The sequence below is a fragment of the Peromyscus leucopus genome, chromosome 23 (genome assembly GCF_004664715.2).
Source record: "Peromyscus leucopus breed LL Stock chromosome 23, UCI_PerLeu_2.1, whole genome shotgun sequence".
Classification (NCBI taxonomy): Eukaryota; Metazoa; Chordata; class Mammalia; order Rodentia; family Cricetidae; genus Peromyscus; species Peromyscus leucopus.
Window position 1 is genome coordinate 24397573 of NC_051082.1, and position 16826 is coordinate 24414398.

A 16826-nucleotide genomic window follows, 5' to 3' on the forward strand; every position below is an offset into this window, starting at 1 on the left:
ACCCCAAGCCGTGCCTCCCTGCACCCTGCCCCATTAGACCGTGAAGAGTGGTTACTTAAAGAAGGAAGGACGGTTGCTTTAGAATTGAAAAGAGGGCCCCTGACTGGAGAGCGGGGGTCAAGTTTCCACAAATATTTCACATTCTCACCCATCCCCCACAGCTCATTAGTGCCCCATGTCCACATTTAAATTCTGCCCACAGAGAAAGCAGAGTGGATGTCACCAGGCTGATGTTAAATCAACAGTCCCTGTTCACAGAGGGCTCCCTGTGACCTAAGCTTTTTAGAATGACCCAAGATCATTATGGATTCACCGGACTGTGGCTGTTAAGGTCTGGTTGATGTCAGAAGCCCTGGTGTCCATTTATAATTCTTCCTTGTAGCTCTTCCCTTGTCCTCAAATTGGCCATCAAGTGGTTCAATTGACCTTGAAATGTAGATTATAAATTGTGACTTGAGAAAACCAGAGATTCCAAAGTGATTTTTACCCCCAATTTGGCCTTAATTTGGCAAGGTTTTTTTTTTTTAATTTTTAAAAAAAATTCCAAGAATATTTTTTTTTTGTTTGGAAGTATGTCTGGCTTCGTTAGCAAGGACTGAACTAGCTATTCATTAAAATTAATGAAGCCAGCGTCTAAGGCCTTGATCAGAAGTTCATGGATAAGTCAAAGTTGATCAGAATTACTGTTGTAACTAGAGGGTTTTCTCTCCAGGCTGGTGGTAACACATTGGGAGTTTTTTTTTCACTTAAGATTCATCAGGGAAAGAAAGTTAGGCAGCTAGGCACGTGAGAGCAACACTTGGCAGACTGAGGTAGGAGGGTTGCCGCTGCAGGGTGTATAAATCCAGACTACATAGCAAGTACCAGGCAAGCCCAGACAACTTAGTGAGCCCTCAATTCAAAGTTAAAAGTAAACAGAAAGCTAAGGACAGAAGTTAGCTGTAGAGCACTTGCCTAGAATCCCCCAATGAGAGAATGGGGGTGTGGCTCAGTGGTAGAGCACCTGCCTAGAATCCCCCAGTGAGGGGCTGGGGTGTGGCTCAGTGGTAGAGCACCTGCCTAGAATCCCCCAGTGAGGGGCTGGGGTGTGGCTCAGTGGTAGAGCACCTGCCTAGAATCCCCCCAGTGAGGGACTGGGGTGTGGCTCAGTGGTAGAGCACCTGCCTAGAATCCCCCAGTGAGGGGCTGGAGGTGTGGCTCAGTGGTAGAGCATTTACTTATGTGAGGTCCTGGATTCAAGCCCCAGAACTACCACTACCAGGAAAAGGAAGGAAGGAAGGAAGGAAAGAAGGAAGGAAGGAAGGAAGGAAAGAAGGAAGGAAGGAAGGAAAGAAAGCTTCATCATAGGACTTAATAGTATTTTACTCTGACTGAAGCTGGAATTTACCTAGGAAAGCATATGAGTCAACACTTTGGCAGAGAAAACACTGTGTGTAAGATTTCTTACAGACTGTAACCTCTTTGCCTTTTCCTGTCCTCTGATTTTGTATGAAGAATTGCTTTGGATGTTTTTCTAGAGGAATCCTGACACACATGGCACAGGCTCCAAGCTGTTTAACTGGGAGCATGGTACATGCTAGCCAACTATTCTACCCCTGAGCTATACGTTCCCGCCCCGCTTTGTTGAGACAGGTTCTCACTAAGCTGCCCAGATGGCCTTGAACTCGCTCTGTAGTCTAGATGTAATTGAACTTGTGCTCTTCTTGCTTCAGTCTCCCTAGTAGCTGGAATTACAAGACTGTCATCACACTCAGATGGCTCTGAGTTTTTACAATGCTTGAGTTAAGCCTGAAGCCCAGGACACTGTTCATCCCAGGCATGTGTTTTATCACTGAGCTCCTTACTGGGAGATGCTAGGCAGGGGCTCTACTGCACTACCCCTTACTGAGGGATTCTAGGTAGATGCTGTACCAGTGAGTCACAGCCCTAGAATCTCTCAGTGGGGATTCTAGGCAAGGACTCTACCATTGAGCCATGCCTCCAGCAACCATTGCACTGATTCCCAAGCCAACTTCCCTTTTTTTTAATTTAATGTTTGACCCTTGTGGCAACAGAGATTTTAGTCTTGAAACAAGTTCATATATTCTGACAACTTTTCATTCAGCAGAGATACTGAAAAAAAAAAAAAAAAAAAACCATTGCATCTCATTTCGCCTGAGAGAAAGTACATGTACATTGAATCACATTTGGCAAACAGAAGGAACTTACTAGACTTAAATCAACCCTGTAGTCAGATTTTTTCAGCTTGAAATCCTTTCCTATGCAAACAACTGCCACCTAATTAATCCATTTTTGTCACATTCGGTTTTTAGAAAGCAGAGACATCCTTTTTGAGGAATATAACTAACCCCAAGTGTGACAGTAGCAAACAAATGTTATGCAGAGATGGAGAATGTAGTTTCAGAAGCTGTAAATAGTGTTAGTGTATTCACCTGGGTTCTCCTCTCCTTCTCTTTGTTCCTTCTTCTTCTCTCCTCTTTTTTTCATTTCTTCTTTTAAAAAAAAGAAATCAGCATAAAGGTGTATATAGTCCATGAAAGTTTGACTGTATTCTGCCTTGAATTTGCAGAGTCCTGGGGCCACCAAGATGACTGAGCAGGTAAAGATACTTGCTACCAAGCACCATGATCTGATTTTTTTCTCCACCATCCTCGAACTGACTCCTGCAAATTTTTCTCTCATCTCTGCACACATGCCATGGCATAAGCACTCATGCAGGTGTGTGCTCACTCACAATAAATAAATAGAATTTAATAAAGATTATATATATATATATATATATATATATATATATATATATATATATATAGCCTCATGTTTTCTTCCCAGCAAAGGGAAGGAGAAGAATTTGGGCCATGAAGACTGGGCTTCCTGGTACATATTCAGTGAGTATTAATTAGGGATGTTACAGCTACTGATTCAGAAAATTGATGCTCACCAAAAATTCCAGACCTAGCATGTGTTATATTTCTTTTTGTATAAAAATCTTCACTGGCAACTTTGGAAAGATGGAAATGTACTTGAGATTTCTTCCTGGACTCATCATGCCATCCATTCCTCCTACGTGCAAGAACATATGAAAGTCAGTGAACTTTCTTGCCTTCACCTCTCTGGCTTCCACAGCCACAGATCAAAGGTTCTGGAAAAACAAAAAACAACAACAACAACAAAAACACCTCATGTTCTATGTGCATGGGCAGAACTACTCAGAAATGATGCCAAGAACTGAAGAGCAGATACTACAGCTGGGAATAAAAGTCCTCATACTTCGCTCAATGGCCAATGTGCCCTCAAATTTAATTGCTTCTTATTACATTGTTTCCTTTTGATGGTGCTGTCGTCTTTCCACTTTTCCTCCATGTCCCCACCATCTCCACTCTTCTACATCTTCTGCTTTTGTTTGTGTTTTTCACTCTCCCCTCTTCTCTGCCACTTAACTTTGATACTTGTACTTGTGCAATCAATTGTTATTGCTTGGGACAATGTAGAGGTGTTTCTTTTGTTTGTTTGTTTGTTTTATATATCAAACCCAGTATCTTTCAAAACTTCCTGTGGACGTACTGATGAAGCACTTTAATAATATCCAGGAATGGTCAGCAGGTTTGCTGGTCACATAGCTTGCTGGAAAAAGACAAAAATCTCTGTGTTAGCTATTTTTCAGTTCCTGTGACCAAAATGTCTGGCAAAACACTTAAGGGGGATAAATCTATTTAAATTCATTGTTTCAGAGGGTTTCAGTTCATCATGGTTTGAGGTGGTTTGGTGATACAGCTTACTCCATGGTGGAAGGAGATGGTTGCGGAGGCTGTTTCCACATGCAAGATCAGGAATCAGAAAGCATGGTAAGAACCAAAGATTCCACATTATAAGACCTCTCTCTAGGGGCTCCCTTCTTTCAGATAGGCTCTATCCCCTACACTTTCCATAGCCTCTCAAAGCAGTGCTACATCTGAGAAAATGGTGTTATACACATGAGCCTGTGGAGAGTATTTTAGTCTCAAACTCTAACAACCATCTCAACCATTCCAGGGCCTCATATTTAAAAAATCCCAAAGCCAGCCATAATGTCACAGGCCTGTCAACCCAGCTATTCAGGAGGCTGAGGTAGGAGGATCATAAGTTCAAGTCCTGGCTGAGCTACAGAGTGAGTTCAAGGCCAGTCTGGACAACTTGGAGAGACACTGTCTCAAAACAGATACTACAAAGAGGTTTGAGGAGTCATCTGAGAGTCAGAACAATCACTGATCATTCATTAAGCTCTAGGATCAACCCCTAGCATGAAAGAAAAAGGAAACAGCAAAGAAAAAATGAGTTATTTATGGAACACCTAATATGAGACCTATGTGCAGAATGTGGAAGAAGAACTGGATTTCATGATTTTAGGAACAGACTGTGTTCCCATCCAGGTGTGTTCAGCTGGGTTTCCTACAGTGTCTCAGTGTGGTTTAGCCTGCTGGAAATCATGGCCATGTATCACTGTTCTGTCACTTCAGGGTCCCAACATTTTTCTTATTCAGTAAAGCCTCCTCATTCTCTCTAGTCTTGAATTTTTGAGACAAGGTCTCTCTGTGTGGCCCTTGCTGGCTTGGTATTCCCTTATAGACTAGGCTGGCCTCAAACTCACAGAGATCTACTTGCCTCTGCCTCCCAAGTGCTGGGATCAAAGGTGTTCATCACCACCACACCTGACCTCTCTCTAGGCTTTTGAAAGAGCGTCTTTTGACCTCTTAGAAAACTTATCGACTCAATTGCTTCCTTAAAAGCAGAATATCTCTGTGTGGATTGAAGCATATTAAGAAAATTATCCCCAATCATTTCATAACTATATATAATGTGCTTTGAACATACCTTCTGTTGTCCTCTTCTGTGTCCTCTGGCTTCCACTGAACATCTTTTCTTCCCATAAGTCTCCCTTCTACTCCTATGCTTTGTGGGTGTGTCCTACTGCATTTTGCTACAGTTACTTGTGTGAACACAAGTGGGGGTTTTATACTAGAGTATGGGTAACTCACCACTGCTTATATCACTGAAGAATCCCCTCCCCTAACAACCATTGCTACTTATAGCTCCTCAGAGAGGGATGGGCCCCATAAGCCCTTCCCACTTCATGGGGCCTTATTGACGGTGCAGGTCTTGTGCACTTGGCTGTTGCTGCTATGCGCTCATGGGTACAGTAGTCATGTCACGTCCAGAGGACCCGTTTTTACACCACTCTTCCCATTTGCCAGTTCCCACACTCATTTGTTTCCTTTCCTCCCCTCCTCCACAATGTTCCCTAAGTTTTGAAGGGCGTGATATAGATAGATGTCCCACTTAGGGCAGAGCACTCACAGCCGCTCATTCTCAGCACTTTGGCCAGTTAAGACTCTTTGCTTTCATCAACATCCACAGCAAACAAAAGCTTCTCTGACCAAGGCTGGGAGCCGCACTCATTTATGCATATAAACATAAATATTGATAAGGCCGGTTGACAACATGTCCATTTAGCAGAACAGGAGTAGTAGGTCCCCGTGCAGGGGCCCTGTGACCTCCCAACCATAGGCTTTCGACCATGTTTACAGTACCAGTCATGAGTTCCCTGCTGTGGAGCAGGCCTCAGATCCCATCAGAAAGCCATGGGTTGAAGCGCACTTTTAAATGGCTCAGACCCACAAGGGTCTCTGGATTGGGCTGGTTCATGCATATGTAAACGAGCTAGGGCTTTGGCTTCTAGGAAGCTTGCCCATGCCTGTTGGTTTATTTAGTTTTTTTGTGCATCTCTTCTACTGTGCTGCTGAGCCTTAGGAAGGCTCACTAGCTAGTGAAATGCCCTTATGGGTAAGCATTCCAAATGCTTCAGAACATTCTTCTATAGGCATTTCTTTTTGATGGATTGTTTCCCGGAGAATTTTTTTTCAAGTCCTCTTCTTTAGCTTGCATAGAAAACAGCTCTTCAGGGGTCATGGAGATTTGGAGTTTGGCAGGAATCTAGAACCTGACGAGTGTACATGGGGCTTGATGATGTGCCCACAGCTATAGCACGCAGGAAGAAGGCAGGGCAACAAGACAGAGATGGGATTTGAGAGACTGAGTTTAGATCCCAAGGAGGCATAGATTGGTGTTGCTATCAAATTTGGCTAGAGAAGCCTTCTCCGGTGGGTAGCAGTTAAGACAGAGATTCATACCTAGTCAAAATGCTGAGAATAAGGCACTGTGGAGAGCTCAGCCCTGAATGGGATGTTATTACACCAGAGAGAGAGAGAGAGAGAGAGAGAGAGAGAGAGAGAGAGAGAGAGAGAGAGAGAGATCAAAGACTTAGGAACATTAAGGGAAAAGGGGCAGGAATGCTGCCTTCTGGACATGACATGGCCATCTGTACAAACCAAGCCAATGAGATCAGTAATATATTCCATCAGGCAGCACTGATCGGACTCAGTGGATTACGAGAAAAAAAGCAAGAGGGCATGAAGGTAGGAGGGGGCATGTTGGGAGGTGTGAGGGAGGTGGGAGAGGTCCTGGGAGTGGATGTGATCAAGATATGTTGTATACATATCTAGGATGTGAGTGAATAAACAAAAGACACTCTTTCAAGAAGAGTGATCACAGAGAGTGCGGGGACTGGGTGAAGTCCTGTGTGTGAGGACTTAATCTACTGAGTTTTAATTTTATTTTTTAAAGGGAGTCAGGCAAATGGGCAAGCAGAATGCTAGAAAGTCCAGTGCAGTAGCTCACAGGCTGCCATTTACCAGAAGTAGAGACTATAATCTGAGATGAATTAGTAGCTGTATTGACAAAAACATCCAGCTGCTGTGCCACATTTGGAATCCTGAGTCTTCTTTGAACCCCCAACAGATTGGCTCTCAAGCTACTAATAAGTTGATATTAACAAGTTATTAATAAGAATTGACAATTGATTTAGCAATAATTTACTAACTGAGGAATCATGGTCAAGACACTGATTTTATTTGTTTTAGATAAGTTTTATTCCTATTATTATTAGTGTGTGTATGTGTGTGTGTGTGTGTGTGTGTGTCTTAGGCCTGGTGAGTGAAGGGCTAGGTGGTGGTTTGAATGTGAAATGTCCCTGTCAGGCTCCTGCATTTGAACACCCAGTCCCCAGGTGATGACACTGTTTCAGATGGCTGTAAAACTTTAAGGACGTGGAGCCTACCTGGAAGAAATGAGTCACTGGAAATAAGCTTGAAGAGGTTTGATAGTAGAATTCCACTTCCTGTGTGCTCTCTGTTTCCTGACTCTGGCCACAGTGTGACTAGGCGACTCCCTACACAAGTCGCCATCTGGATGGACTGTATCCCTTCAAACTGCAAGCTAAAATAAGCCCTCGCTTAAGTTGCTTCTGGTTGGTGTTACTGCTTCTTGAGCATTTACGACACCAAACATGTCATTGAGAGATGTGGGAGGAGGGACTAATTAGTGAGTATTGATAATTAGTATGTGATCTGCTGTTGTGGCTCAGTGGTTAGAGTACTTAACCAGTATGATGACACCCTGACCCCAAACCCCAACACCGTTAAAAAATGATCACATAAATATTAATCAGTAGTTATAAACTATCACAGTGAATTACTATTTTATTAACAAATGATTATCAATGATTGAGAACTGATGATAAAATGATTTAGTAATTGATGAATTATTAAATAGTTATAAATTATGACAACAAATTACTACTTTATTAGCAAGTTGTTAGCAAGTATAGATAATTGACTTAATAATAATTTACTAACTGAGGAATCACAGAACAGCTACTATACTCAAGACACTGATTTTATTTATTTTAGATTTGTTTTTATTATTATTATTATTATTATTATTATTATTATTATTAGTGTGTGGGTGTGGGTGTGGGTGTGCGCGCGCGCATGCGCGCGCATGTGAGTACAATGCTCTCATAGGCCAGAACTGGGCATCAATTTGCTGGAACTAGAATTATAAGCAGTTGTGAGCTGCCTGATGTGGGTGCTGGGAACTGAACTCAGCCCTCTGGAAGAGCAGCAAGTGCTCTTCATTGCTGAGCCATTTTCTCTCCAGCCCCCATAGACTGACTTTAAATGGACATCCTGTTTCACTCTTGCAAAGACCTTTAAACTTGATGTTATCATTCCTCTAGAATAAGTAGGGGCATTGAGACTCAGGGGGGCTGAGAATTAGCTCGGGGTTGTATCCTGTTAACAGATGATACTCAGAGTGCTCTTTTCAACATTTCATTTGTTTTCCATAAACACTAATGATAATAATAATAACAAAAACAAAATTAAAATGTCAAAGTGATGTCTTTTCCCAGCCCTGTGGTAATGACAATAATTGTCAGTGTTTATTGAGCACAGGCGATATTCAAGCAATTACACTAGCCACTTTGCATATTGTGTCTAATTTGTTCCTAACACAACCAAGACAAGTCCTTTCCTTCTCTTTTCCCTACTTTGCAGATGGAAGAATATTAAGATTCAAGGTATAAAGTGTGTTGCAAAGACGGCTTCATTTGTTAAAGAACTTACCTTGTAACCACAAGGACATGAGTTGGATTCCCACAACAAATGCTAAAAAAACAAACCAACAATAACAAAACCACCCTAGAGTAATGATCTATAGTACATATCCGTACTCTCAGCACCGAGAACACAGACAGGTGGAGCCCTGGGCCTTGCTGGCCAGCTTGCATAGTGTTCTTGCTCAATTTAGGACAGTGAGAGACCTATCTACTTAAAAAAAAGGTATATGATAGCTGAAGTATGTGATTGTCCTCTGGCCTCTGTATCCAAGTGCACATATGTGTATAGGTGCACATGTGCATATGCACATAAACACATCTCACCTAGATTTATAGCTTTATGTACTAGTCATGAGATTAGAGTGCAAACAGTGTTTCTCACGTATTTACCATAGAGAAGATCGAGACTGCTGCACAGTTCCTCTTAAGGAGAAGCATGCAGTCTATGAAAGGGAAGAACATGCCAGTTGTTCCAGTGCTGTGCAGTAGGTCTTGGTACCCGGGGCAAGTACAGATGTGTAGGGGTATTGGAGAGAAACATCAGGTGCAGGTTATCAGAGAGGAAGCATGAGAGAAGAAATAACTTGGAACATGAGATTCTTAGGACTGTAAACAAGAGGATGATAATGCAGTTGATGGAATTAGACATAGTTAGAAGAGATTGACAGAATACACAGGGCTGGGAAGATGGCTCAGTCCCCTACACGACTGCAGGGCAAGCATGAGAACCTGGGTTTTATTCCCATCACTCATCTGTGTAAAAAGCTGTACATGGTGGTACATGCCTGGAATGGGAGGACTGGAGTGGCAGAGACAGGAGGTTCCCCAAAGCTCTGTTTAGTCAGTCTAGCCAAATCATTGAGCTTCCAGATTCATAGAGAGACCCTGGCTCAAAAGATGCAGTGGAGGTTGATTGAGATGGACAATTGATGTTGACTTCTGACCTCTATATGGACTTTTATATGTGCACACATGCTTAAACAATCCCGCATTTCAAGCTATTTCTTCTCTCTGGGATCACACAGCCATGGTTCCTCTCTGCTGAACTACACCTAAGTGCATCTCATCAAGATCCCTACAGTAGCTATACTTGCCTGCATTGCAAGCTCTACTGTATGGCAATGGAACAACTTGGTATGCCTAAATGTACATGTACTGCACATGTACCCATATGATGACTACATACATATACTACCCATGTACACACGTGAGTACCGACATACAAAAAGATAGCTAAATAAAACAAATGGGGATTATTGCTACATGTTTCCACATAGAAATAAAACTCATCAGCTTCCTCAAGAGCCCAAGGAGCATACAGCCATGAATAACATTTACTCCACGGGTGAAGATTCAGCTGCTAAGAGGCACATCTCACCACTGCCAAGGGGGTCAAAGTATTATGTTCCCTTTTCTACCTTGCTCTAGCTCCTTTCGGTTGCTAAGATAAAACATTCTGGCTAATAGCAATTTGGGGGAGAAAAGAGTTTATTGGGCTTACACTTCCGGGTCAAAGTCCATTACTAAAGGAGGTCATGGCAGAAATTCATGGCAGGAACTTAGAAACTGCGGAGGAATACTACGTGCTATCTCACTCTCTGGTGTGCCCTCCGATGTAAGCTTTGCTAGTTTTCTTATACAGTCCCAAACCGCCTGCCTAGGGAATGGTGCCAGCCACAGTGGGGTGGGCACTCCTGTATCAATTAGTAACTATTACAATTCCTCCCATACATGTCCACAGCCTTATCTTACCCATGCAATCCCTCAACTAAGACTCTAGGCTGTGTCAAGATGACAGTTAAAGCTAACTAGGATAAGTGTTCACTTTCAATGAGTAAAAATAAAAAAAAAAACAGAGATACAGCCATGATTATAGATGGTAGTCATTGGATCAAGAAAAATAAGTGAAAAAAGAAAGCAAAAGGAAGTTATGTAGGAAACCTCAGATATGATGGATGTAAGCCAAGGGAGTTAAGAGTGGTCCTGGGGATATTTCAAAATGTTTTCATCAGAACCGAATTATTTCTGTGGCTTCCTGTATAAGAGTACTCTCCAAATTCACTTTGGTCTCACTTGGTGTTGTAAGGCTGCCCTAGACCTCACCTGGCTGACCTTGAACTTGGAAGGTCCTCCTGCTTCAGCCTCCCAAGTAGTTGAGATTGTAAGCCTACAGCACTTCTGATTTCTGTATATGGTAGGCACCTACACACACCCACAGAACAAAGAAATAAGTAAATGCAACACATTTTTAAAAATAGGGGGCTGGAAGGATGGCTCCATGGTTAAGCACATGTTCTTGCCGAGGACCCAAGTTCCTTTCCCAGCACTCATCTTGGGTGGCACAGAATCACCTGTAACTCCAGCTCCACATGAATCAGGCACCTTTACCCTCCATGGCCACTGCATCTGTGTGAGCATATTAACACACAGTCCCTCATTCATAGTTGAAAAAATAAAATCTAAAGGTGAAAAATATTTTTGTTGATACAGTTCAAGGCCACTTAACCAAATAACCACCTCATTCATTTGGAATAATTAAACACATTAATGATGTCTAGATTTGATTTTTTGATCAATTATTTATTAAAATACTTGTAATGTGAATCTTAAAAGGTCTTACTAATAAAAAAAAAAAAACCTGGAGAGGGACCATGCGGGACACAGGAAAACTTGTGACTACAAATACTTTTACAGAGGCTGTGTCTTTTTAACCATCTGATAGTTTGCTGACACGTCACAGCAGGAGCACAGATTTCCACTGTGGATCCCTCTCCTTTGGAAGTTAAATTCTATTAAAAGAGTTGGAACGATGGGAAACCACAAAGGAACACTGTATTTTTCCCTGTCACTGCAACCAACAAGGATAAAAAAAATGTAGTAAGTTCTAGAAACAGGAAATGATCTATTTTCCACAGTGTTCTTGAATTTAGAGGTCCCCCAGGCACAAAGGATTTCCATAGCAACTGTGCGCTGGAAGGTCTGGGCTATGGCTTCCTGTCTGGGGTCCATGAGTTTTCCACAGTGCGTTGGTTCTGCAGAGGGAGTTGTGGCAGAAGCCTTGGGTAAGAGCATGTCACATATATGTGTTGGGGTACAGACTAAGCTGTACTGATCCAGGGACAAACACAACTATGTTATGGGATTCTGTACTTGGCCACGGGTCACTTTGCTTCTTTGGTGATTTGAGTCATTACTTAGATAGACTTTAAATCTAGGATGAAAACCACTCCCTCATCTCTAAACTTCCAGCTCGTGTATCCCTATAGATTCTCTACAGACGCTGTGATTCTGGAAGTCCTATGGTGTGGTCATTCCTTTGCTCATCACTGTGGCAAAATACCTAAAAAAACTCAAGAGACGCAAGATTTATTTTGCTTGAAAGACAACAGTCCTTCACGAGTGGGATGCCACCCCATAGTTCTTTTGTACTGGCCAAGAGCACACAAGGCTTGTTACATGGCACGATCATCTTCTGAATAATTGTGTGGACACAAGCTCCTTTGGTGTGTTCCTCAGCCACCTTAACCACCACCAAACCCTAGTGATTCTTCCCCTTTATCCCTAGACCCCTGAATCACTGAGGTCTGCTCATTCTTTCCCCACTTATTTTTTCCATGATTTTTGGTGTGGTGTGGTATGGAGTGGTGTCTCTGTGTGTGTGTATATGTGTGTGTGTGTGTGTGTGTGTGTGTATGCTTTGCTTTTGTTTGTGTGTGCACACACATATGTAGGTGTTCATGAATTTGTCTGTCTGAGGTTGATGTCAGGAAGGGTCCTCCATTGCTCATCCACCTTATTCATTGAGTCTCTCTGTAGATGTCGAATCTGACTAGTCTTTTTAAAATTACGTGTGTGTGTGTGTGTGTGTGTGTGTGTGTGTGTGCATATAAGCATGGATGTGCCCATTGAGGCCAGAAGAGAATGTCAGATTACCCAGAATAAGAATTACAGGTTGTTGTGAGCCAGCAAACATGGGTGGTGGGAACCACTCAAGTCTTCTGGAAGGGAAGCATATGCTCTTAACTGATGAACCAACCATCTCTCTAGCTCCTCACCAATCTTGCTAGCAACCTTGCTCTGGGAATGCCCCATTTCTGCCTTCTGAGGCTGGAATGTAAGCAGCCACCACACCCACCTGAATTTAAGTGGATATCTGGGGATTTGGACTCTAGTCCTTACATTTGCCCAGCAAATGTTTAATTTAGAAGTGATCTCCCCAGACTGCCCCCATTTTTAATCCAACAAATTTACATAACAAAAAACCTATAATATTGACCATTTGAATTCATTTTAAATTAAATTTATTCTGATGATGATGATGACGATGACGATGACGACGATGTGCTTGACATTAAACCCAATACCTTAAGCACGCTAAGCAAACCCAATACCTTAAGCATGATAAGCAAGTTTATTACCGTTGAGCCACCCTCCATTTCCCATAGGTTTGTTTGGCTGAGACTGTCAGATCCTGGTAGCCGATTGTAAGTGTATAAACAGGCATGGCACTCGCTATTTTATTAAACTCATATGTGAGCCTGCCATGAAGAGTTAAGGAGGTAAAAGGCTGGAAGCATAAACTTTCTATAAAACGTCTTACGGGCGATCTCAGAGAGTTCCCGTCTCTGGGGACCACTTTGCTCTTGAGAGCCGCCCTCCGGCCAGTTGCTGCCCCGTGCTCTTTGAGCACCCAGCTGTATTCAGTGGCTGTCTCCGTCTAAGGTGTCCCCTCATCCCACGGGCTCAGTGGCTGCCACAGACACAGCCGCCAGCCTCCAAGCTGCAGAGCCTGAGTGACAGGCTCCTGTGCACAGCAGCACGTGGCAGGAGCTGGCAGCCTGCCAGCCCCTGGTTCTCTCTGTTTTGTGTTGCTCACTCATAACTGTTTATTGTGATAGGTAAACACTTGTTTTGAAAGCTTGCAGGCATACTATTAAAACACAAGTGTTCATGACACAGTCAAGCTGGGTTGTAAAATGTTTATCCCTTTGAATGACAAACCCCCGGCTCTCCCCTCGCTTGCCTTTTCCTGGGTCTGTTTCTTCCTTCTATTGTCTTTCCTTCTTTCCTTCGTTTCTCATCTGCTTAACCTCCAGCCTCTGGGGCCTCTTTCTCAACCTGTGAGGAGGAACTAATGGTTGGAGGTGTCATACCCACACACCCACACCCACACCCAACACCCATGCTCACTTTGCTTTGTTTTTGAGACAGAAGGTCATTAGGTAGCTCATGTTGGTCTCAAGCTATCAATCCTCTTGCCTCTGCCTCCCAAATATAGTTTGTAAGTTTGTACCAGCGCCATCAGATTATAAAATTGAGTCTATTGTCTTATTCAGAAAGTGTGGAAGAGTAAAGAAATGGAGTAATTGGAATATCTGATTTTTTTTTCAAGACAGGGTTTCTCTGTGTAGCTTTGGAGCCTGTCTTGGAACTTTTTCTGTAGACCAGGCTGGCCTTTAACTCACAGAGATCCACCTGCCTCTGCCTCCCAAGTGCTGGGATTAAAGGTGTGAGCCACCACTGCCCAGCTGGAATATCTGATTTTTATTCAGCTGTTTCATTTTTGTTCTGTAAGACAGAGTTCATGTGGTCCAGGCGGGGCTCCACTTGCTGTGTAGCTGAGGATGATCTTGAACTCATGATCCTCCTGCTTCTATCTCCTGAGTGCTGGAATTACAAACACACACCACCACCCTTGGTTTATGTGATGCAGGAGATGGAGCCCAGGGCTCATGAATATCTACCAACCAAGACACAGCCCCCGGTTCTGAGCATCCTCTTCTTGTAGGGACTTTCTCTTTGCTTTGAAAGCTGACAGTTGCTTTCTCAATGAGTCTAAGCAATTTTGAATGAACTAGTATTCATTCTATAGAATGTGATTCTATACATACAGTATGAACTAGTGATTTGAAGCATTCCAGACAAGTGGTTCTGAACCTTCCCAAGGCTGCAACACTTCAATACAGCTCCTCATGTTGTGGTGACCCTCCCAACCGTAAAATTATCTTGTTGTTACTTCGTAACTGTAATTTTGCTACTGGTATGAATCATAATGTAAATATTTGTGTTTTTCAATGGGCTTAAGCAACCCCTGGGAAAAGGTTGTTGGACTCACCCAGAGGATGGTGACCCACATCCCACAGGTTGAGAACCACTGGTTTAGACTGTTTTTTATTTTATTTTATTTTTTCTATTTTGTGGGGAGTTTATTTTTTATATCAATTAACATGCTGATTGTGCAAATTGATGAGTTGCATCAAACACATAAATGTGTAGCATATGATTTACTCATATTCAGTGCTCTATCACCCTCTCTTGCCCCCTCCAGTCCCTTATAGTCAGTCATACTTCTGTGTTCCTGATTTACACGTACAATTTAAATCTGGATTCTTCACACGGGAGAAAACATTCCATACTTAACTTTCTCTGTGATCTCCAATTCCTTCCATTTCACGCTTATTTTATTTTGTTTTAAAATACAAGTTTATACTAGCTATCCTAGGCTATCCTTCAACTCTCAACCTTGCCTCCAACTCCTAGGAACTGGAGTTACCAGTATATATCACTATGTCTGGCTCACCCATTCATTGGATGCCAATCCTTCAGTCAACGAGTCTTTGAAAGACATTTCATATCTAAACACAACTCTCGGAATAAGCATTTCTGTAGGACATCTGAGAGTCTCATTTAGATGGGTCTTCTCGAAATATGTCCCCAAATGGTCTTTCGTTCATAGCCCTTGACCCATTCCTGTTCATGCTAATTCCTCAAGGGTAGCTTTCCTAGGATGCTCCTACTTTTGTCAATTTTCTGCCAGGGTGACAAATATACCCAAGGTAAACAACTTAAGGAAGGGCTTATTTTGGCTCAGAGTTCCAGGGATGTCAGTACAAGGTTGACTCAATCCATTGTTGCTTTGAGTTGAAGGTCAGCTAGGCAGAAATCATGACAGCAGGAGCTATGGCTGAGGCTATTCCTCTCATGGTAACCAGGAAGCAGAGAGACAGACTGAAAAAAGTTCTACTTTTTCAAAAGTAGAGTCTGGGTGGTCCATTTCCTCTAATTGGGTTCCATCTACCTTCCACAGTTTCCCTTGCTTTCTAGTAGTTTATTCAACTATATTAAATTGACAAGAATAGATACTACCCTTGATCTTAGCCAAAAGGCGGGGAAGCCATCTGGTTCAATTTTAAATCCATCAATGGATTAACCCATTGATGAGGTCAGGACCCTCATGATCCAATCACATCCCCAAAGCCACCTTCTATAGCATCAAATGGTTCAGTATTGAACTTCCATCATGGAATATAGCTTTGAATGCTGTACATTGATTTAATTTTCATTCTTCATGACAGTTGTTGAAGTAAGAGGAGACAGCTCCCAAGCCCTTGTCTCCATTTCTGCTTCTTTGGCTTAAATATTTCCATGTTTTCCTCATGGCGAGAAATCTCCTTTTTCTCTTTGGTGTTGATTTCTGATCATTAAAGTTCTTCTCAAATTATGGTATCAAACCCAAAGAAAACATTATTCATTTTTAACTTTTATTTATTTATTTATTTATTTATTGTTTGTTTGTTTGTCTGTTTGTTTGTTTGGTTTGTTTGAGACAGGGTTTCTCTGTGTAACAATCCTGGCTGTCCTGGAACTAACCCTGTAATCCAGGCTGGCCTCAGACTCACAGAGATCCACCTGCCTCTGCCTCCTGAGTACTGGGATTAAAGGTGTGTGCCACCACCACTGGCCTTTTTAACTTTTAAAATTAAGTTTGTTTATGTATTGGAGGTGGGGAACACATATTCAAGCCATGGTTGAGGTCAACTTGGGAGAAAATTGGTTCTCTCCATCCCACTAGCCCAATATTTCTTTGGTAGTGGTAGTGGTGGTGGTGGTGGTGGTGGTGGTGGTGGTGGTGTGTGTGTGTGTGTGTGTGTGTGTGTGTGTGTGTGTGTGTGCCTGCGCTTGACCTCGCGCGCACACACACATGTACATGCTTGTGCACGTATGTGGAAGCCTGGAAGTTGACACCAAGTGTCTTAATCAATCACTCTTTCATTTATTTATTGAGGCAGGGACCCTTGTTGAACCCAGAGTTTGGTAATTGGCCTAGTCTAGCTGGCCAGCTTGCCCCATGATTCTCCTCCATCTCTGCCTCCCAAGAGTTGGGATTACAGATGGCTACCACACCTGTTTGGCTTTTATGTGGCTTCTAGGAATCCAGACTCTATCCCTCCGGCTTGTAGAGCGAGCACCTTATCCACTGAGCCATCGTCCCAGCCACGGAGCCTGGGTATTGTTTGGCTAATGTGAATGGGGATTGTGGTGTCATTTATGCTGT

The 16826-nt window shown here is 42.7% G+C and overlaps 1 pseudogene; it reads right to left on the reverse strand.

The window, feature by feature from the left end:
• Positions 1–15553: 15553 nt before the first annotated feature.
• Positions 15554–15669, reverse strand: LOC114693725 (annotated as a pseudogene).
• Positions 15670–16826: the final 1157 nt, after the last annotated feature.